Raw genomic sequence first — 23,805 nt, 5'->3', positions numbered from 1 at the left:
GGTCCTGATCCATATGAATGTTATCCTTATAAGCAGAGGAAATTTGGATACAGAGGGAGGATGTTATGAAGACATAGGGAGAAGATGGCCATCCACAAGCCAAGGACAGAGACCTGGAACAGATCCTTCTCTCACAGCCCTCAGAGGAACCAACCCTGCCAGTACCTTGATCTCAGACTTTTAGCCTCCAGAACTGTGAGAAAGAAAATTTCTGTAGTTTAAGAAGAATTTCTTTAAAAAAGTTAAATAGTCTGTTTGTTATAGCAGCCCTAGTAAGCCAATACACACCCGAACAGTTCCCAAGGCATTCACTATCTTTTAAATTACTTGCTCCATTCAATGTCCCCGCATGATAATTGGAGAGGGATGATCTCTTAAAATAGGCAGCCATATTAAGTAAAGGCATTTCTAAAATGCAGGGAGACTTACAAGAGTCTCTTAATAATCATGAGACACATAGCCTGAGATCCTTGTGAATCCTTAGGTTTGCAAAGATGAGTGCAGAACAGGAACACCCCACTGTTGCACAGGCTGGATCGGCTTAAAGCTTGCCTACAGCACAGCCTCTTTGGACTTGAGATTCAACTTGGCCTTGGCCAGCTCACATTTTATTGTATTCCTTGCACCTTTAAGAGTTCTCTCAAGTAGTGAGGACTATAAAAATAAATCCTTTAATGGCAAAGGTCTGCCTTACATTCCTGAAGGCAGCTTACGTGTCCCCTACTATTTGGGGCTCTAAGAAATTTTCTCATAGAATTGTAACACTTTACTGCTTGCTGAGAATCAAAAGAATTTTAATCAGTTTTCTCATGTGGCAGATACGGAAACTGAATCCAGAAGATGGGAAATATCTTGGCCAAAGTTGTGCAGCTCATTTCAATTCTGCCTAATTTCAATCTTGCTTTTCAGACAGATGGAGAGAGAGAGAGAGAGAGAGAGAGAGAGAGAGAGAGAGAGAGAGAGAGAAAGAGAGAGAGAGAGAGAGGTAGAGGGAGCAAGAAAGAGAGAGAGACATATAAACAGAGTACTTCCTCCTCACCATCTTTCTCTTTGGTTTTGTCTTGTATTATTCCTCCTTCTTGAGTTTCCTGTGGAAATAAAAGGATCCAGATTCCGACCCCATGCCTGAGTACAGCTCAGTGACTTACACACAACCCTGCTTGTCCTATAATCCGACCAGCCTCGGAAACTGCTTAGCTCCAAGCATCTCAATAATTCATTTCACATATTCTAGTCAGTGTTATTTTGACATACGCTTTTGAAAGTGAAGGCAAGGAAAGGGAGGGAGGGGGAGGGAGCTTTGCCCTGGGTATGCATGCTGGACTTCTTCAAATTAGCAAAAGGTAATCACTTATAAAATCGTGTGAGAGAATTGCACCTTCTAAAATATATGACTCAAAATTAAATGTGTTTTCTGTGTGGGTGGACAGGTGGTGTTATGCAAGAAAAGGGTAAAAAAAAATCACAAAATGCCCCCTCAACGTTACTTATTCTCTGCTTAGGTATTTTAGACTGTTCACATATACTGAGAACAATGCACCATCTTTCACCAATATTGGGAATAAGCCAACTGATTTGTTAACTTTATCCCTCTGTATATCCCACATCACCCAGTACTCCAGGTTAATGAATCTAAATATATATTTGAAAGTGCAGTCACTCCCAACCCCCACTGTGCATCAGACTCATCTTGTGAGCTTAACACAAATAAGCAAACACAGATGCCCAGGTCCCACTTCCAGAAATTCTGAGTCATTTGGGATGGGATGTGGACCATACGTCAGCATTTCCTTGAACTCTTTCCGGGTGATTCTAATGTACAGACTGCAGAGGACAACGGATTTAGTGGTTCCATAGGCCAAGGCAGTTGATGACTGAGATGGATGAAATATAGGAATATACCTTGGACTGAGGACAATAAAGTGAGAGGCAACCTCTTCCTGAATTGAGACCTGAGATAGCAGCAGCAGCCTAGGAAGTAAGCAGAGAAAATATGGAGGATGGTGCTGCTGGGTTTTGTCCTTAAAATGCATGATGGGCCATCTTAAAACGTGTGATGGGTCATCTTAAAGGGGAAGTTGGTGGATCACTGTGCATTGCTGAGCAGAGATATGCCAAATCATTCTCTGGTTTGATTAATGAGTTTCTTCCTAAACAAGTGAAATGGATTTGTATTTATTTAACAAAGTCCCTTTGCATGGCTTATTTTGAGGTTAGCAGGTTTAGATCTCAGATGAAGGAGGAAAGTGCTAGTTAGAGCGCAGCTCTTAAGCACCAATACACTAACGAGCCAACTGTGGCATGTAATCAATGTGTGAAAAATGGGTAGTTCTCACTAATGCCCTGCTAATGTTTTCATAATGATCTGTCAAAGTACTGGAGCTAATTATTGTCATGGCAGTTTGGCCCAAGTTCACTGAGATAATCCTGGCATTGGTGAATAAGAACATACGTTGCCAGTTTGCCACCCACTTTGAGTCTTTCTTCCTATTTCTCCTCACATGGAGATCCTATATGTCATTTTCTACATACTTTAAAATATGTACTTACATATTCCATTTTCTTTCATTTGCTTGTTTTCCAAGCTCCATGTTTAATCTTTTCTTCCTATTTCCTTTTTCTTTTTTATTGCAAAAGATACCCTAAAAATACCCTAAGACCTAATCCTGGTTCTAAATGAAGCCATTTCATCTCTCAGTGTCTGTTTATAGGAATAAAGGAACCAGATAAGCCATAATAAGGGAACTAGGTAAGCGATGATAATGTCCTTTTAGCTTTAAAATAATAGAATTCTGGATTTCCCTTGCATGTCTGCTCTGTGTGTCCATGGCATCATTTTTATCAAGTTTATCACCATGATGACTCATTTTTGAACCATGAGACATCTGAGTAAGCAAGGTACCTACTAGTAATCAATGGCAAAGGAAATGGAGTTTACCTCTATAGAGACTTAAAGGAGGAAGGAGAAAATAGTTAGAGCCTTCAGATATGAAAACATACTCCAAAGTACATAGCAAGGTGACACTGCCACCTCCGGACTTTCTCCTAGGATAGTTATTTTTGTGGGATAATTTTTCATTAATAATCTCTTAAGTAATATATTATCATAGCAATGCTTTGGATCAGTATAGCATCTAGTGAAGAGCTCAGATCTCTTTTCATCTCTAACATTCCTGTGAGATAGTTGGGGAAGATAATAATTATCCCTTCTTTGTTGATGGGAAGCAGGCAAAAGGAGATTAATAACATTTATAGTCAAAGTGAATTTGCATTACGCATTTCCCTTTTTAAGCAGTCTTTCCTTCAAGACTGTCCGTGTGTGTGTGTGTGTGTTTGTGTGTATGTGTTTCAGCAAATGCAACTCAGCAGAGTAAAGCACTGTGTCCTTTTTCACCTTTGAGTCAAATTGAGAAAGAGTGCACTTTTTACTCCCCAAAGAGGCAAAAGCTGTAACAAATAACAAGTTTGGAGATTTTTTTAAAAATGAAAAAAATATTTAAACATTACCTTAAAGCAAAGGTCAGCAAACATTTTCTATAAGGGATAGAGTGTAAGTATTTTAGATTCTGTAGGCCACATGTCACAGGTTCTTTTTTTCTTTAATTGAAACATTTTACAAATGAAAAAAAAAATTTTCTTGAAGACTTTCAAAAAACAGGCCATGGGCCAGATTTGGCCCTTGGGTCATAGTTTGCCAGCTCCTGCCTTAGAGTCATGCCCATATTGTGTAGTCCTGAGGCACTTAGGCCAACAAGAACACTGATGTTCACATGCAGGTGTTCACAACAGGGATGGTAACACATCAAGATGCATTAAATTGACATCTAAGAGGTGACCTCTGTGGTAGTCAACTTAACAACCACTGAAAAGAAGACCCATTTCTTAGAGAGAATAAATTCTCCAATAAGCACCATGAAATCTTGAATAGCAGATCTTCAAATTCTGTCAAAAACTCCTTGGGCTCCAGGTATAGATTGTTGTCCAAGCAATCTCCAGTTTATACAGCTGATGTGTTTTTGAAAAGTAGTGCTAAAATTGAAAATTTGCAGAGTGAATCTTGTTTTTCCTTTTCTTTCCCATATAACTTTAATGACAGCTTCCCCTGGGAAAAATATTTTATTGTAAGACATAATGAAGAGTATGCCCATTATAGTACTAATATTTCCTTCATTTTTAGCAATGAACAATTTGTATTCACTTTGTTCTCCTATGCAATCTTCAGTGAGAAAAGTTTAGTCAAGAGTTAAACAATATACATGTTTTTTTATACACATATGCACACATGCATATGTGTACTATGTGTACATGCACAAACACACAGTGCTAGATATGTCAAGTAGTTAATACCTGTTTCATCGGGTATTCCCAATGACCCATAGAACTTGGACATCTGCAATAGAGAATCCTTAGTGGAGAGAGAGACCAAAGGAAATGCTTTATAGGAAAGAGCTCAGCAACTTATTAATATCCTTCACTTGTTTAGATCTGATGAAACCAAAAGGGAGACACAAACAAAAAGGGAGTAAATATCTCCTTTAAAATAAAGCAAACATTTATTTCTATAAGAGTGCTAGTGAAGACTGAAAACCTAAGTCCATTTTGTCAGAATTCAGTTCAATGTACCTATACTACATCCCTGTACAATGAAAAATATAGAGTAGAAAGCAGCATTTGATTTAGCATTCCGATTTTGATGCATTGAGCCTATCAGTTGTAACACTGTAAGTCCATGCTGTGTTTGTTTACTATAATAATAGTTGTAAGAGATAAAAACAAATAAAAAAACAAAGCTATAATCCATCCAAATATCCATCAATAGAAGAATGCTTGAAGATGATATGGTATATTCACGTTATGAAATATTTTTCAGTCTTTGATAAGAGTGAGTTAGATCTGATTCTATTAATGTGGCAGAATGTCCATGATGCACTGGTAAGTCAGAGTCATTTATATAGTGCAGACCCCACTTTCTAAACACTACCCCCATAATAGGTGTACAGGTTAATATGGGCATGGAGGGATATGAGAACAGACATATAACCAGGCTGTTTAAACTGGTTGCCTCAGGAGGGTACCAATGACGGAGGCAGGCAAAAATGGGTAGAGATTGTGATACTTTTCTTTATTCATCAAGTCAACAAAGAAAATAAAGATAGGCAAAAGCACGGAGATAAAGGAAATATAGGGCATGATTACATGAATATATCATTAATCTTAGATAATACCAGTTAATGAGGTATACATCATTTATATGCCAACCAAAATATAAGAAACATTAATTGATTTTAATAACCATAGATTTTATAACTTTAATCTGACATATAAGTAATAATATTAATAATAGCTAATTGTAATTTCGTGTGGTTCAAGTCCTGTGCTTAGCACTTTATATGGATTATCTGTTTTCTACCTATAGCAACCCTAGGAGCAACCTAGGAGGTAGATGCTATTGATGACCCCATTTTACCAAAGAGAAGATCATGGATAAGTGATGCTGAATCAGTTGCTCATACTCATATGGCCTGTATCTAAAGCCCTTCTTCTCAGCGAAATGTTGCTATCACCCAAAGTGTATGGTGGTTCCCTAAAAAGGCTCCAGGTATATAGAGTTTTACAGATGGGGAAGCCAGTGACTACAGAATGCTGAATCAGAAATTCTGAACACAGAATGCATCTGGGTTTATGACAATGATTAGGTTTCTCTCTCTTAATTCTACATTTGCCTGCACATGAATCCAGATTATGACATTGCATCAGGTTATCCATGTATGACTCTTTTCCTTCCTTGTCAGAATATTTCTTCTCACCCTGGTTCTTCTGTTTATCACAAATCTTTTTGATTGTGCTGATTATTATGGCATCTAACTGTGGTCAGTTTTTCTTTTTCCTCCTATACCTTCTGACTTCCTTTAGAGGATTCTTAAGTATCGTTTCCAGTTGGACCAACTTTTATTTCTATTCCACGTGCCCACTTGATCTGAACAATCTTTTAAAAATTTAAGTCACATCATGTCACTTCTCTGCTTAGAGCTCATCGCAGTCTTGCCATAGCTTTTAAAATAAAATCCAAATTCCTGCCTCGGCCTACAAATGCCACACGTGATCTGGCCTTTTCTTAATTTCCAGTAACATATACTTTATTTTCCATGACTCAGACTAGCTGTACTCACTTATTGAAATGCCCATCCCTGGATCTCTGAGTCTGGGTCGTTTTCTTTCTCACCTTCTCAGCGAAGTTGCTCTGGCCACCCAGTCACTTTCTGTTTGAATACGAATTGTTCAGCAGACTGTTTTATTTCCCTGCATGATACTGAGAACATATAAGGACATACCCTTGGTTAGATCAATTAAAAGTGATCATCTTTACTTATAGTTACCATAGCTATTAAATTTATAGTCAATAATACAATTGGGCTGTTCATTGATGGTGACTTTTATGTCTTTAAAAACTACCTTATGTAATAACAACATTTGAAATTCCTGCAAACACACAAATGCTTTTTTCAATAAGAATGAACTCCTTTAAATCGGGTAGGATTCACTATTTTTTGGTCTAAGAAATTACTGATAGTATAAAGAACAGGCCTAACGTAAATCCTATTATACGTGTTAATTCTGTCATCTACACACTATGTGACCTTGACCAAGGTTAATTTAACTTTGTCAAATTCAATTCAATCAGCTGTAAATTTAAATAATTTAATTATCTTATGGCCACATCTACCATACAGACTAGGTGAGGTGGTCCTCTAACTGAGGGGTTGGGGGAGTTCTCAAGTCAACCTTATTGCGATGTTTACATGATGATTATTTCTATAATTAGTTTAATTTTTGTCTGCACAACTAGACTGCAAGTCTCAAGACATCATGGATACCATCTACCTTGTAAGTCTGCGAATCCTCAGCAGCTAATTCAGTGCCACAACAGAAGACCCTGGATAAATATTTATCGAATTAATTACTTAAGTTCTTATGAGGATCATATTTTATGAATTCTAAAATCCACTACAAATGTACAGTATTAAATTATTCCCTGCACTGTTGCAACCTCTTCTCATTCTTCTTCTTACCCACAGAAGGAAGGCCACCCCTAGGGTGAGTGAGTAACGAGAAAATGTTTTCATAGAGGCCTCTATCTATGTGACTGTGAAAAGTCCCCCCAGATTAGTGAGTCAGCACCATTCTGGTAGTTTAATCTCATATACCCCTTGAAGGAGATATCACATCAGCCAGCAGGAGCAGTTCACTAACCAGACCACTCACCTGGAAGTGGGCCTGGTTATGGGACCCCAGGTTGACACTGTAGTCACGAGCCTTGGTGCCCTTTAGGACATTTGGTTGACTCCACACAGAGGAGGGCACTGTGAAGGGGAGGAATAGCTCTGCCTGGTTTTAGGCCCTAGACAGAAACAAAAGTTCTCAGAAAGGCACTCCAAAGTTTAACTCCACCCCCCGCCCTTTGGCATAGAGGCCAGGTCATGGCTCTGCTTCTTGGGGTCTGGGGTAGAAGAGGGAGCGGTGTTGATACGTGGGGTCATGGTACACTCAGACAGATGTGCTGAACTGAGTTGCTGGCTCTAATTCTGGTCCCAATTAACTAGCTATTTTCAAGCTAACTGCATTCTCTGTTACCTTACTGGTTAAAGAAGACCAATGATTTTTTTTTTAATATATAAGTATTGTATGTGTCTGTGTGTTTGTGTGTTATAGGTACACATATTTTTTATGAAGAAGAAAGGGTTCTACAGAATTTAAGTATTATTAGCAGTCATGAAAATCATGAAAAGAAAAGAGGTGAATGGGCTATGACGTTAAAGAAAATGTAGCATAGTGGCCAATACATTCAATAGTGAATCTGTGTGTGGTAGGGGAAATAGTATTTGAACTGGTAGGGTGAAGAAAGGAAGAATACAAGGTAAAAGGTTTGAAATTGTTTTCTTATACTAATAGAGAAGACAAATTATATTGATGGCTGTCTTAAATACAGAGCTAAAGAGTTAGGTTTTATTTAATATCTGTGGAGAGGTTATTGAACATGGAACTGATGGACAAAAGATGTTTTAGAAAGATTGATTTGGCATTAAGTGATGCATTATATAAATATTAATAGGTGCTAATTGACCCCACAGGGGCATCTTTGCAGTGTGTTCTCCTTCTTTAATTTCCTTTAAGTTTTATTTTGACATCAGTAAAAATACCTAATCTGGAGATAGCTGAATGTATAAATCAAAACACCGCTTTTGTTAGTTAAACGTAAGAACTGTGTTAAGAACAAATGCTTAAAGACAGATTGACTGATAGTAGAGAAATGTTCTTTATTTGCATAAATCCAAAGAACCATTAACAACAAAAGTTAAACTCTGGTTTTCATGAAGTGTTTGTGTAGTTTCAAGGATAAAACTGCAATCCCACTCCAGTCCCTAATGTAAGAAGTGTTATTGTTACTGTTCGTTTTGTCTTTTGTTTTTAAAACATCAGATCAAGCTCTGGTGTGGTCTGTGAAGAGAAAATATTTTGTCATTGTAATAAGAAAGAATTCTTTTTCATCACACATTTTATCCAAAATGAGAGACACAAGACTTTTGTATTAGAGAAATAGGTAATGAGATTCAAGAGTAGTTCATCATCAGTATTTAAAATTAATCCACCCAGTGGGTGTTTTACCTTATTATGATTGTATTTATCAGAATTCACAGTATTCCTTATAGGGAATTGATAAGACACACAGCATTTAATGGCAGCACTTCTCCAACTTACAGATTGTGTTCTGAAAGTTTGTTGGTTCTGAAGTGTAAATCCTGGTATATTAGTAGCAAAACTCCCTGAATATTAATGAACTTAGTGTATAGTTATAGTCAGATAAATATTATAAAAAGTAAATTTATACCTAATAAAAATATGTACAACAGTTATTATCCTACAAAGAAAGTAGTCACAAATAATACAAGTTCACATAAATGTCTACATTTTTAAAATGTATATATAATGCATGTGTATACACATATAGTTTGTTAAATTTATATGTATATATGTTTTTGGGTTTTTTTATAAATTTGTTTTATTTATTTTTGGCTGCACTGGGTCTCTGTTGCTGCACACAGGCTTTCTCTAGTTGTGGCGAGCAGAGGCCACTCCTCACTGCGGTGCTCGGGCTTCTCACTGCGGTGGCCTCTCTTGTTGCAGAGCATGGGCTCCAGGTGCACGGACTTCAGCAGTTGTGGCTCGCAGGCTCTCTAGAGTGCAGGCTCAGTAGTTGTGGTGCACGGGCCCAGTTGCTCCGTGGCATGTGGGATCTTCCCAGACTAGGGCTCGAACCCGTGTCCCCTGCATTGGCAGGCAGACTCCCAACCACTGCGCCACCAGGGAAGCCCAGATGTCTACATTTTGAAGTGTTTTTATACAAAGTGAGACTAGTGTATAGAAAAGTGTGTTGTGATTTTTTTTTTCATAGCCCCTTGATTTTATTTTATTATTTATTTTAACATCTTTATTGGAGTATAATTGCTTTACAATGGTGTGTTAGTTTCTGCTGTATAACAAAGTGAATCAGCTATACATATACATATATCCCCATATCTCCTCCCTCTTGTGTCTCCCTCCCACCCTCCCTATCCCACCCCTCTAGGTGGTCACAAAGCACCGAGCTGATCTTCCTGTGCTATGTGGCTGCTTCCCACTAGCTATCTATTTTACATTTGGTAGTGTATATATGTCCATGCCACTCTCTCACTTTGTCCCAGCTTACCTTTCCCCCTCCTACTAGAGAATGAACTTGAGGACATGGGGAGGGGGAAGTGTGTTGTGATTTTAACCCTGAGAACACTAGAGGATTCAGTTACTAAAGTAATAATTTAGAATGCTCTCAATGTAAATTGTTGATTATATTCAGTGTCTTCTCAATGCTTAATTTCAGGATAATGTTATGATCCTCAGCTATGAAAGTTAAGAAAATGCCTTATAGATATTACACATGAAATCTACCCTTAAGCACTGGTGTTATTTTAAATAACAAAAGATGCTTTTGATAAAAAAAGAAGAGAAAAAAGGAAAGATGCAACATTTTATGTATACTCTGATAGTCACAGTGTAAGACGAAAACCAAACTTGTGCACAGAAAAAACACCCTTGTAGAAAGAATAGTAAATGTTAGTAGTGTTTAGCATTAAATGGTGGAACTAAGGGTTTTTATATTTACTATTTTTATTTTTTAGGTATTTTATGAATTTTCTAAATTTAGTGCATACATTTTCTTTAAAAATGTTTCTAAATTTTTTTTTTAATTAAGAAAGTTTTATTTTTTCGATTTTATTTATTTATTTCAAATACTGTCCCAGCAACAAACAGCAACCCCAAACAATTCAGCTTGGAACACAGTTCAGAGTTCTTTTCCCCAACAGTGGTTGAAATAGTCTCTTTCTTTTCTCAGTAATAATATAATGATGATCATAATAGTGACAATGGACAAAGAAGACAGAGTAGCCTGAATCTGGAAAGCATAGCATACATTTCAAAGCAATTTTTACATAAATGTACTAATTCATTTCTCATGATATCAATTCTGTGAATTAGATGACTAATTTACCAAAGGGAATTGTCCTTTTATTTTGCCTGGCCCAAGGCAGGAGGAGGATTAAAGAGGCGATACAGCTGTCAGGGGATGCATCTTGCATCTTGTCTGAACGACTGTTTATTCAGGTAAGGAATATGCACAACACCATTTTATATAAGGGACTTGAGCATCCAAGGATTTTGGTTTCCAACGGGGGTCCTTGAACCAATTCCACATGATTACTGAGGGATGATTGTATAGACATCACCACTTCCTTGTTCGCAGAACTTCCATCATTAGAAGTTCAGACTCTAGGGTCCTGGAAAAGCTCAACTTGTGACCTTCCAATTCTCAAGTCTAAATCAGTTGCCTGTAGAGAAATTTGTAGGCCGATTGTAGTTTGGATAACGCCAAAAATTCATCAGTAAATGAATTGTTAACTGTACAGTGGCTTTGAAAAGCAAGAAGTGATTGCCAGCGATGATTTTCTGATCATCCTCTGTTGTTGTAGTTTGGTTTGTTTGTTTTTTGTTGAATTTCTGTATAATTTAGGGATAATAGATCAAAATACAATCAGAAATCTAGTAGCTAAGGTGCAGATGACCAGAGTTTGGTTTTCATCTCTATGGTTGACTTGTTTGGTGACATGGAGTCAGACACTTAACATGCTCATACCTCAATTCATCTCTAGTAAAATGCATTTAATGTTGTAGTAATACTTGTCAAGCTTATTAAAACTCTTAGAAGGTAGGTACTGAGTGTCAAGTGGCATTACTTGTACATGTACCCCAGTGTACATGTACCCCCCTTCCCCCTTTGGTACCCATAAGTTTTCTATGTCTATGGGTCTATTTCTGTTTTGTATGTAAGTTCATTTGTATCATTTTTTAAAGATTCTACATATGTGATGTCATATGCTATTTGTCTTTTTTGGTCTGGCTTACTTCACTTAGTATGATAATCTCTAGATCCATCCATGTTGCTGAAAATGACATTATTTCATTCTTTTTAATGATAGAGTAATATTGCATTGTGTATATATACCACATCTTCTTTATCCATTAGTCTGTTGATGGACACTCAGGTGGCTTTCATGTCTTGGTTATTTTAAGTAGTGCTGCTATGAACATTGGGGTACATGTATCTTTTCGAATTATAGTTTTCTCTGGTTACATGCCCAGGAGTAGGATTGCTGGATCATATGGTAACTCTATTTTTAGTTTTTTAAGTAACCTCCATACTGTTACGCATAGTGGCTGCACCAATGTACATTCTCACCAACAGTGTAGGAAGGTTCCCTTCTCTCCACAACCTCTCCAGCGTTTGTTATTTGTAGACATTTTAAAGATGGCCATTCTGAATGGTATGAGGTGATACCTCATTGTAGTTTTGATTTCCGTTTCTCTAGTAATTAGCAATGTTGAGCATTTTTTTTTCATGTGCCTGTTGGCCATCTGTATGTCTTATTTGGAGAAATGTCTTTTTAGATCTCCTGCCCATTTTTTGATTGAGTTGTTTGTTTTTTTTTGATATTGGGCTGTATGAGCTGTTGGTGTATTTTGGAAATTAATACTTTGTCAGTCACATCATTTGCAAATATTTTCTCCCATTCTGTGGGTTGTCTTTTCATTTTGTTTATGGTTTCCTTTGCTGTGGAAAAGGCTTTAAGTTTCATTAGGTCCCATTTGTTTATTTTTGTTTTTATTTTCATTACTCTAGGAGGTGGATCCAAAAAGATATTGCTGCAGTTTGTGTCAGAGTGTTCTGCCTATGTTTTCCTCTAGGAGTTTTATAGTATCTAGTCTTACATTTAGGTATTTAATCCATTTTCAGTTTATTTTTGTATATGGTGTTAGATAATGTGCTAATTTCATTCTATTACATGTAGCTGCTGTCCAGTTTTCCCAGCACCACTTATTGAAGAGATTGTCTTCTCTCCATTGTATATTCTTGCTTCCTTTGTCATAGATTAATTGACCATATGTGCGTGGGTTTATTTCTGGGCTTTCTATCCTGTTACATTGATCTATATGTCTGTTTTTGTGCCAGTACCATACTGTTTTGATTACTGTAGTTTTGTAGTATAGTCTGAAGTCAGGGAGCCTGATTCCTCTAGCTCCATTTTTCTTTCTCAAGATTGCTTTGACTATTTGGGGCTTTTTGTGTTTCCATAGAAATTTTAAGACTTTTTTGTTCTAGTTCTGTGAAAAATGCCATTGGTAGTTTGATAGGGATTGCATTGAATCTGTAGATTGCCTTAGGTAGGATGGTCAGTTTAACAATATTGATTCTTCCAATCCAAGAACCCGGTATATCTTTCCATCTGTTTGTGTTGTCTTCTGTTTCTTTCATCAGTGTCTTATAGATATTGGAGTACAGGTTTTTTGCCTCGTTAAGTAGGTTTATTCCTAAATATTTTATTCCTTTTGATGAGACAGTAAATGGGATTGTTTTCTTAACTTCTCTTTCTGATAGTTCATTATTAGTGTATAGAAATGCAACAGATTTCTGTATATTAATTTTGAATCCAGTAGCTTTACCAAATTCAGTGATGAGCTCTAGTAGTTTTCTGGTAGCGTCTTTAGGATTTTCTATGTATAGCATCATGTCATAAGCAAACAGTGACTGTTTTACTTCTCCTTTTCCAATTTGGATTCCTTTTATTTCTTTGTCTTCTCTGATTGCTTTGGTTAGGACTTCCAAAACTATATTGAATAAAAGTGAAGAGAGTGGGGGCTTCCCTGGTGGCGCAGTGGTTAAGAATCCGCCTGCCAATGCAGGGGACACGGGTTCGAGCCCTAGTCCAGGAAGATCCCACATGCCATGGAGCAACTAAACCTGTGCGCCACAACTACTGAGCCTGCGCTCTAGAGCCCACGAGCCACAACTACTGAAGCCCGCGCACCTGGAGCTTGTGCTCCGCAACAGGAGAAGCCACCGCAATGAGAAGCCCGCACACCGTAACGAAGAATGGCAAGCCCGTGCACAGCAACTAAGACCCAGTGCAGCCAAAAATAATAATAAATAAAATAAATAAATTTATATAAAAAAAAAAAAAAAGTGAAGAGAGTGGACATCCTTGTCTTGCTCCTGATCTTAGAGGAAATGCTTTCAGCTTTTCACCATTGAGTATGATGTTAGCTGTGGGTTTGTCATATATGGCCTTTATTATGTTGAGGTATGGTCCCTCTATGCCCACTTTCTGAAGAGTTTTTATTAAATGGATGTTGAGTTTTATCAAAAGCTTTTTTCTGCATCTATTGAGATGATTTTTTTTATTTATAGTGTTTTATTGAGGATTTTTGCATCAAAGTTCATAAGAGTTATTCTCTAGTTTTCTTGTAGTGTCTTTTTTCTGATTTTGGTATCGGTAATGCTGCCCTCATAGAATGAGTTGGAGAGCGTTCCTTTCTCTTCACTTTTTGGGAAAGGTTTGAAAAGGATTGGTGTTAATTCTTTCTGAAATGTCTGGTAGAATTCGCTGGTGAAGCCACCAGGTCCAGGATTTTTCTTTGCCAGGAGATTTTTGATTGCTGATTCAATCTCTTTAGTAGTTATGTCTGTTCACATTTTGTATCTCTTCGTCATTTGGTCTTGGTAGGTTTTGTGTTTCTAGAAATTTGTCTGTTTCATCTAGGTTATCCAATTTGTTGGTATACAGTTGCTCATAGTACTCCTTCATAATCTTTTTAAAAATATTTCTGTAGAATTGGTAGTAATGTCCCACTTTCATTTCTTTTACTTATTTATTTTAATTTATTTATTTGTTTATTTTTTTGGCTGCGTTGGGTCTTCCTTGGTGCACGTGAGCTTTCTGTAGTTTCAGCAAGCAGGGGCTGCTCCTCATTGCAGTGCGTGAGCTTCTCATTGTGGTGGCTTCTTGTTGTGGAGCATGGGCTCTAGGCACGTGGTCTTCAGTAGTTGTGACACATGGGCTCAGTAGTTGTGGCATGTGGGCTCAGTAGTTGTGGCATGTAGGCTCTAGAGTGCAGGCTCAGTAGTTGTGGCACACAGGCTCAGTAGTTGTGGCATGTAGGCTCTAGAGTGCAGGCTCAGTAGTTGTGGCACACAGGCTTAGTTGCTCTGCGGTATGTGGGATCCTCCCAGACCAGGGATCGAACCTGTGTCCCCTGCACTGGCAGGCAGATTCTTAACCACTGTGCCACCAGGGAAATCCCCCACTTTCATTTCTGATTTTAATTAATTTGAGTCTTTTTTTCTTAGTTTTTCTAGCTATAGGTTTGTTAATTTTGATTTGCTTCTTGAATAACTAACTTTTGTGTTTTTTTTGTAAGTTTTTCTGTTATTTTTCTAGTTTTTATTTCCTTATCTCTGTTCTCATCTTTATTATCCCCTTCTGATATCTTTGAGTTTGGTTCATAGTTTTCTAGTTCTGTAAATGGTTAAGTTAGGTTGTTAATTTGAGATTTTTTTCTGTTTTTTTAATGTAATCTTTTTTAACTCTGAATTTCCCCTTCAGTGCTGCTTTCACTGTGTCCTATAAGTTTTGGTATGTTGTGATTTCATTTTCATTCATCCCTAAGTATTTCCTAAAGCCCCTTGTATTTTTTTCTTTGATCCATTGTAGTTTCTTCTTTGACTGTTTAAGAGTGTGTTCTTTAATTTCCACAACTTTGTGAATTTTCCAGGTCTCCTTTTTTTTTCAGTTGATTTCTAACTTTACCCTGTTGTGGTCAGAGAAGATGCTTTGTATGATACCTATCTACAGATATTTAATTTGTGAGCTAATGTACAGTCCTTCCTGGAGAATGTCCCATGTGCACATGAAAAGAATGTGTATTCTGTTGGTGGGTAAAGTGTTCTGTATATGTCTGTTACACCTACTTGTTTTGTTGTATCGTTTATGTTCTCCTTTTCATTACTTATCTTCTGTCTGGTTTTTCTATACATTATTGAGTATGGGATATTGAATTCTCCAAATATTATTGTAGAACTGTTTTTCTGTTTCATTTCTTTCAATTTTTGCTTCATATATTTTGATGATCTGTTATTATGTGTGCAAATATTTATAATTATTATATCTTTTTGCTACATTGAAACTTTTATTGATATATAATACCCTTCTTTTTGTCTTGTAACCTTTTTTGATTTAAAGTCTATTTTGTTTGGTAGTAGTATAGCCACCCCTGTTCTCTTTTAGTTACTGTTTGCATGGAATATCACTTTCCATCCTTTCACTTTCAACCTATTCATGTCTTTTGATTTAAAGTGCATGTCTTGTAGATAGCATATAGTTTGTTAATTTTTTTGACCCATTCTGGTAATCTGTCTTTTGATTGGAGAGTTTTTATGATTATTATAGACTGCCTCTGTGATACAGATGAGTATGAGGGGTAAACTTAAGTTTCTTTCCAGTATTTTCTGAGCCTGTGTCTTCCTCTGGGCAGGTGCAGTGATTCTCTAATTCCCCTCATACATGTGGCTGCTTTTAAATATCTTAATCTTCAATGCCTGGCTCTCAAAAGAGGAAAAAAGAAAAATGAGGGGATAAATGTTGCCAACCCTTTAATGCTTATGAAATTTACTTTAGCCTGAAGCGAAGGAGTTTGCAATAATGGTAGGAGGTGAAAGACCAGTGGCCTCTTCCTCTTTATCTTTGCATCTGTGTTGTGAAGCAATCAGAACACAGATCTGTAATCTTTGGAACACAGGGTCCTTTTTGCTCATTCTGGTTTCCACAAGCTGGTGCAGGCTGCTCCAGCAACACATACACAACTGCTTGCCATGGGGCTGAGGGGTGGGCAGTGGGTAGCTGCTACTGTGTTAAGAACTGAAATTGACCAAAATTAACCACAATTTACCATCCTAGCCTTCTCCTGGAAGTTGCAAGTCTTTAATAGACTCCAGAGTTCCAAAAGAGTTATATCAGCTAGATTCTGCCAGGGCAATTGTTGTCTAGGTGGGGAGGAGAGATGCTTCCTGCTGCACCATCTTCCTAGAATCCTCCTGCTCTTGTTGCATTCTTAATTGTGTGTTTATAGACTCCCTCATTTTCACTGATGTCTGTCTCTGCCCTGTGTTTCCTCAAACACCTCTTCTCTTCTAGTCCCCCAAGTTACTACAAGCACAAAATTGTTTTATAAATAGAGGTTTTTAAGGGCTTGATGATAATAAAAGGACATAGAATACAGCACACAAAATAAAAACATTTAGAATTAGATTTTCTTTTTCATTTTAATATTATTTTTTTATCCTGACTTCTCTAATTCTGTGTATTAGATTGCTAGAGCTACCATAACAAAATACCATGGACTAGGTGGTTTAAACTATTGAAATTTATTTCCTTACAGTTCTGGAGACTGGAAGTCTGAGATCAAGGTGCTTACAAGGTTGGGTTCTTCTGAGGCCTCTCTCCTTGGCTTGCACACGGCTGCCTTCTTGTTGCCTCTTCACATTGTCATCCTTATGTGTGCACACGTCCCTTGGTGTCTTTTCCTGTTCATAAATGAGGACACTAGTCATACTGGTTATGGACCCACTCTAAAAGGCTCGTTTGAAAATAACCACTTCTTTAAAGGCCTTACTTCCAAAAACAATTACATTCTGAGATACAACGGGTTGGGACTTCAACCTGTGGATTTTGGGTGACACTATTCAACCCATAACAATCGATATCCCCTAAGATCCCAGAGTCCTCATGTAACCCTTTTTCTCTTCATCTCCTCTAGATCCCTGTACCACTTCATAAAACAATTCTTCATTCTAGAGATGCTAGAGGGCAAGCCCACATTCCTATTCTTCATTACTTCTTGATCTCCTTTCTTTTTGATAGACCTACCAGGGTAGGGAGAGGGAATACAACCAAAGAATTCCAGAAAGAGGTTTTCCAGAAGGTAAGAGTAATCTCTCCTTGGAGTGAATGCTTCTATCCTTTGGCTCAAATTACAGCCAGCATTGTAAATAATATTTTCCTCCTGACCAATCTCTATGTATCACATCCAGACATTTATTAAAACTATTTGCTGCATCTGTCTGCCTCAGCCTGTAGGTTGTAAGGTCTTTGTAGGCAGAGGCTCTGTCTGTATTATTGTATTCCTCACAACCTCTGTGTGAAAACCTTCATATCATAGGATATATCATCTTTTTTCTAGCTTTCTTCTTTATGTTAGTGGAAAAGCTGTGAATCTTTCAGTGTTATATACTTAATAAAATAATTTCTTCTTTAAAACTTCAGGCTAAATTTTACACATTAGATCTTAAGCTTTGTTCTTGAATTTGTCCTTAAACACTACCTGTGTACTTTCATTAGCACAGATTACCTTATGTCAGTTCTAGAGTTTTTTTGGTTAATCTCACAGCTACCTAGGTTTATTAAAAATAAGCACTCTTTTCTGATGAGGTAAAATTCTAGTTGGCCATGAATTTATGTTCATCTTTTAAAATGCTGCCTGTTTTTGAAATTTTATATAGGGAAAATTTATAGCCAACCTTAGATGATTTTTTCAGTTAAATCACATATATGTACACATATACATATATACATGTGTAAACATGTAATATGCACACACGCATATATATACATACACATACATACAATTTTATATTCATGTTACCTAGGTCTTGAAAATACACATTTTTCTTTAGGAATGATTACATTTCTTATCTTCTGACTTCTGTCTATGATGGCTGAAGCTTTTGTTACTTCTCTGAAAAATAACCCCACAATTAATAGAAGTACTGACCTCTATTATAGCCTGTCTTGATGAAGCGTTCAGTCACTAATGGTTCCTTCACCATTTCATACTCACAGATAGGAAATTCTATTAAAAGTGTCCAACATGATTGTAGGCATTGTTTTTCCTTTGGATTTGAGTGCTTATTTGAAGCTTATTTGACTAGAGCCAGCTTCTCCAAACTAGTCATCTTTTAGAGGAAGCTAATAAAGTACCTTCAGAGCCAGCCTAAATACTATTCGCCTAACTTTGAGCATGTTTTATCGAACAAATCTAAATTAGTTTGCCTCTAGTTGGTCTCTTACTTTGTCTAGACTCTAGATAATCACTGTCAGTTACGAAGATTCATTGTAACTTCCTCCTCGATCTTTTTCTGTATTTAAAAATATGTCTTCTGAGATACAGGTAGGCTATATAAGTATTAACAAAAGTATTTAAGGGGGCTTACAGAAGAGTCCACATGATTCCTGCCCACTCTTGGCAGTCCCTTCTTTAAAACTTCAGGCTAAATTTTACACATTAGATCTTAAGCTTTGTTCTTGAATTTGTCCTTAAACACTACTTCCATTAGCACAGATTACCTTATGTCAGTTCTCGAATTTTTGTGGTTAATCTCACAGCTACCTAGGTTACGAGTGTCAGGTAGCCTTCAGCCCTGTTTTCTGTGTATTAGCGTGGTTTTAACCTGTCAGGAGAGGTTCTCCACCTCCTCTGTGCATGGCTGCGGAAGAACACTGTAGGCATCCCTCTGAGCCTTTACCAGTGCTCTTCTCACACTGTTAATTAAATGAGAAATATTATTACAGCATTTAAAAGAACATATCAGGCAGCTAACATTTTCCACCCACCTGCATTTACCAGAAGCAATTTAGCTCCCACTCACTCACCTGCCACTCATGTCCTTAGGTCAAGAGAATGTTTATTTGTGCTTACAGACCAGCACATTCTGAGATGGCATATGGTCAGAGGCATTAGGCCTGGAAGGAATGTGTGGGGAAACAAAGATAAGAGAAACTGAATAATTACTCTTGCTCGTAAGCAGTGAGTTTCATGTGACATAAAAGGAAAGGTAAGAAAATGAATACATGTTAAAAAGGGAAAGAAATACCCTGTTCAGAGATGAAGAAACTTAGGTCAGAAAGATGTACATTTGATAGAAAGTGAGGAGGTAGAAGGGACACATAAACATAACATATATTTAAGTCTTAATGTCTTCGTAACGGATGGCTGTCTCATTTCACTTTTTGTGTTTTTTGATGCGTTCAGCACACACATACTCCATGCCCAGCTTAGGAATAGATCAGTGGCACTGTATTGAAGATGACGGTGTGTGTGATTTCCCTAGTTTAAGTCTTTAGATACACATATTTAAGAAATATAGGATCTTATTGGGCTATGTCCATACCTTTGATTCTTCTAGCGAAAGGATCCAATTATCTTACCATTAATCTAATCAATTGCTATTGAACAGGTTGTTAATGTGTAATGTGCCAATTGGAAGTATTTAGATAAGGCATAGGAGTAATTGTTTCAGGTACAAGATGTACCAGCTGCCTTACTTCCAAAGTCTGGCAAATCAAATCAGTTCATCCCCTCCCCCACCATTCATATTTTGCGATGGGCTAGGCAGTGCAGACAGCTAAAAAGTGATTCAAGAAGAAAAGGTGGTATGTGATTGACAAGAAAGATTCAAGAAAATATTATGATATGGCAAAATAAATAGGTGTTTGGTACCTAGAATTATTCCCTAATCCCAGCCACCATTATTAAGGCAAAGCAGAGAGGGTAAACCTTAGAGCACGGAACTGATCTACCATTTCTGAATTTCCAGCCCTTAACACCAAGTAGCTACTCAGTAAATATTTTCTAAATTAATAAATGAACAGATGCATTGCCTCTCAGGCACTTCCTCTAAACCTCCTTGGAGATCATGTGCCTGGACTTCTTTGATCCTTTGAAGCTTTCCTCCATGTTTCCTTAAAATTTTTTATCTACTTATGTAAGAATATGTGTGGAAAGTCCTGAACGGCAATTCTATGTGCAGACAAATATGAATGGCCATTTAAAGACACAGTGATAAATAGTCTGAGTAGTCAGTGCCAAAAACTATTGCTGGAAAAATGCACCGATTCTCATTGCTTATCAATCCTAGTCTTCACCTTCATGAAAAGTTGACGAGTCATAGAAAGAGATGCTTTTGATAGACATAGAAAGAGATGCTTTTGATAGAGGTAAGATTTTGACCTCAAGGAAATCCAGTCTCTCTTGGCCCACTTCACTAGAAAAACAAAAACAAAAATCTTACTTAAGTAAACTTCACTTTGCTCTCTAGGATATTGTCTTGGAACTCGTCATCCTAAGGACTAAATCTAAGAAGACTCCCTGCCTTCAAGTTCTGTTCCCTGGTGTCTTACTTTCCTAAAGCCTACGTGTTCAAGTCCCACCCAAAAGCTGTTAAGAGTATAGGCTGTGCAGTGTTTACACAATGAAGGTACTTGGACCTAGGTCGACCTCTGACACTTATTCTATGTTACCAAGGCGACATGATTGGTCTGATACAGAATGATTCCATAGTGTTGTGTTGAAGAGAGGAGAAATCTATATCTTTATTATTTTTGCCATTTAAAAAGCTTCAGCATCTTGATCCTATGTGTTTATATCATACTAAAAAATTCTGTTCTTTCAGGACCTGCTAATTCAAGGGGAAACAATCATTACCTGTTGATTGATGGATTAATTAATTAATTAAAATATATTATATACATAGTGTAAATATACCTTAGCTTCGAGGAGAACTGAACCGATAGTGTCTGTTCTCAATAAGCTTAAAATATAATTTAAAATATGATATTTTATAATAACCACCATTGAAAGGCTCAAATAAACCAAAATTGCTTTCATGGAAACTAGATTTTCTTCAGTATTGCAAAAGAGATTTTACACATGGTAAAGATATCAAAGAAGATGGGCAGATATTTAAATGTAGTCCAAAGTTTATAACTGGACTGTTTATTTCTTTACATCCTACATAACTCCAAAAGTGCTCTTTGGTGGGGAAGAATAATTACCAAATACATTTTTTCAAATTCATATTTGTTTTATTAATAATTCTTAGCTTTTTATTTATACATATTACTCTTTTAAAAATTGCACGGAAACCAGTAGCACCTATCGTTGAAATATAATATGTGAACATCTCACATTTTTATTTTATAGTAGGGACTTTTATTCAGTCAGCATTTTTGTATAGAAGCAGGTCTATGTAAAGACAAAATGTCTTTCATCTAATATATCACTCATATCAAAGTTTAAAAAAAGCATTCCAACTAGTGAATTGATATTGTATTCTAGCACTGAGCATAATTAATGGGCTTCGTTTTTTTTTTTTTTAATTTTCCTGCCAGATGTAACTTGGCATAACGAAGCTTACTTTCCTTCAATGTAGGGAGGATCTTAGGCTTCTGTGCCATTCCTTCTTGTGTGTCCTTGCAGTTGAGGTTAGTGCCTTGTTCCTAAGGCATCTATGCTGTTGTCATCCAACTACTCTCCTATATTCATACGTCCTTACACATTAGCTCCCTACTGAAGTCCAGCAAATACCTACACTGAATGAAGGCCCACATTGAATGAAGGGATTTGGCCTGCCAGGATCCATTTTTCTTTATTCCTGTAAAAGCAACTAGCTTTTTCTTTGGGGAACTGTCACTCCTGCGTTCCACCTGTTGTTGTTTAGGCTGTCTACTGTGAAGCCTTCTCCATGTTGATGAGGGGGGTTGGACTGAGCCAGCCTTCTCAGCATTTTGAATGTGGAGCATGCTGGAAGTGCTGGCACATGGAGCAGGGTGGGAAGTGATTGGAACTCATGCATCCTGGAGACGAGACTAAGGAGACTCTCCATGGGTTCCTGCCTCCACGCTCTCTGAACCTTCCCTGTTCTACTTTCTTAAGACCTGGGTGTTCAACTATTTTTTGTTGTTTTTTTTTTTGATTCTCTGTCTTACCTTGTGAAGCCAATCAGTTCCACTTTTTCCTCTTATGTTAGCCTTAGTGGAAATTTTCTGTTGTTTTCAATGAAGAACATACACTGATATAACATTTTTTAGAGTCTATTTTCAGGGTTTATTTATTATTTATTTTATATTAGCTTTGGAACAAGATAATTGGGCCCAGTGGTTGTAAACCTCACCTAAAAATCCATGCAGCATATACATAAAATTGTTCTTTAAAAATACTATTCAGTTTGTATACTTGACCATCGCTTTCAGGATTATACTCTGTATATGGACATTTCACTTTGTTGTAATAAAAGGGTGATGTACAGGGTGTAATTATGGTTTTAAATCTCCTAGACCAGGCTTTCGTGAATGATTTAGTTACCACTGTGCATGGTTTTGGATTATCTACTTGACTCGTTAAACCTATAGGTGTCATCCATCGTCAGTATTTGGGGTGATTTCAGCAGGATACTCGTTATCTTTTTTGAACTTGAAAAGACTTTGATTCCATAAAGTCTCCAGTGATTTCACAAAAGATTCATATTTGTCAAAGAAAATTCTGGTACTTTACTTTTCAGGGAAAATGTTGAAAATAATTAGTTTTTAAGAAAATATAACCCATTTTTCTGTTTAATTACATAGAGATTAATTAAATGAGTGAAATCTGCTTTTATCTTATTATAAAATTATAGTTTTCAACATTAACTCTAAAAAGTAATATCGGGGCAGTCAGACCTAGTGATCATGCTTGGCAATTTGATGATCTTGCTGTAAGGTTAAATTAAGGGCCTAGCTCTTGATTAGGTTTATAATTATAAGAAACTGGGTTTCTATGGAAAAAAAAATTTAAGAAGATATTTTCATACAGTAATTCCTAACCAGCAGGAAAGCTTATTTTTTTAAAAAAATAATTATCTTAAAAGAAAGTGCAAAGCAGACTATATGAATTTGCTTGTTTTCCTTATTAGAGATATTACTCAAATCTTAAAATTCAGAATATATATGCACATATACGTATGGAAAACAAATATGTGCTGAACCCAAGTTATCTTTATGCCATGGATTGCATTTTATAGAATCAGTAGCTAATAGAGTCAGCTACTTGTTTGAATTAATATAAAAGCCAGTTGTGTATTATTATGTAAGAAACAAACAACATCCATAGTGGAATGCTGGGGAATTAGTCATGCTATTTAGATATGTGATATGTACATTTACCCAGTCTTCTGAATCCTCTCTTCCTGAAGGAAATATCACACACACACACACACACACACACACACACACACACACACACACGGCACTTTTTCTGCAGACTTAGAGTCTATGGCTTTCCCTATCTTCCCTTACAGAATTACAGTCACTGATGGTGCCCCCAGTGTCTACCTGGTTCTATTTCTTTAGAGAATGCATGGGTACTAGGTATATGTTTGGTCTTTCCCCTGGCAGACCCTAAGGCAACCTGCTGTAAAATTCTGCATTTACATGAAATGCCCAATTCAGGTTTAAACTTGTAGGATCTCTTCAGTCCCTCTGAGCTCTAAAAATTTTTTTTTATCATTCTGTG

This window comes from Delphinapterus leucas, chromosome 4 (genome assembly GCF_059928025.1).
Source record: "Delphinapterus leucas isolate spDelLeu-1000000601 "Yukka" chromosome 4, BTC_Dleu_Yukka2, whole genome shotgun sequence".
In the NCBI taxonomy this organism is placed as follows: Eukaryota; Metazoa; Chordata; class Mammalia; order Artiodactyla; family Monodontidae; genus Delphinapterus; species Delphinapterus leucas.
The sequence above is the reverse complement of the archived record's forward strand: the minus strand, read 5'-3'. Positions refer to the sequence as shown.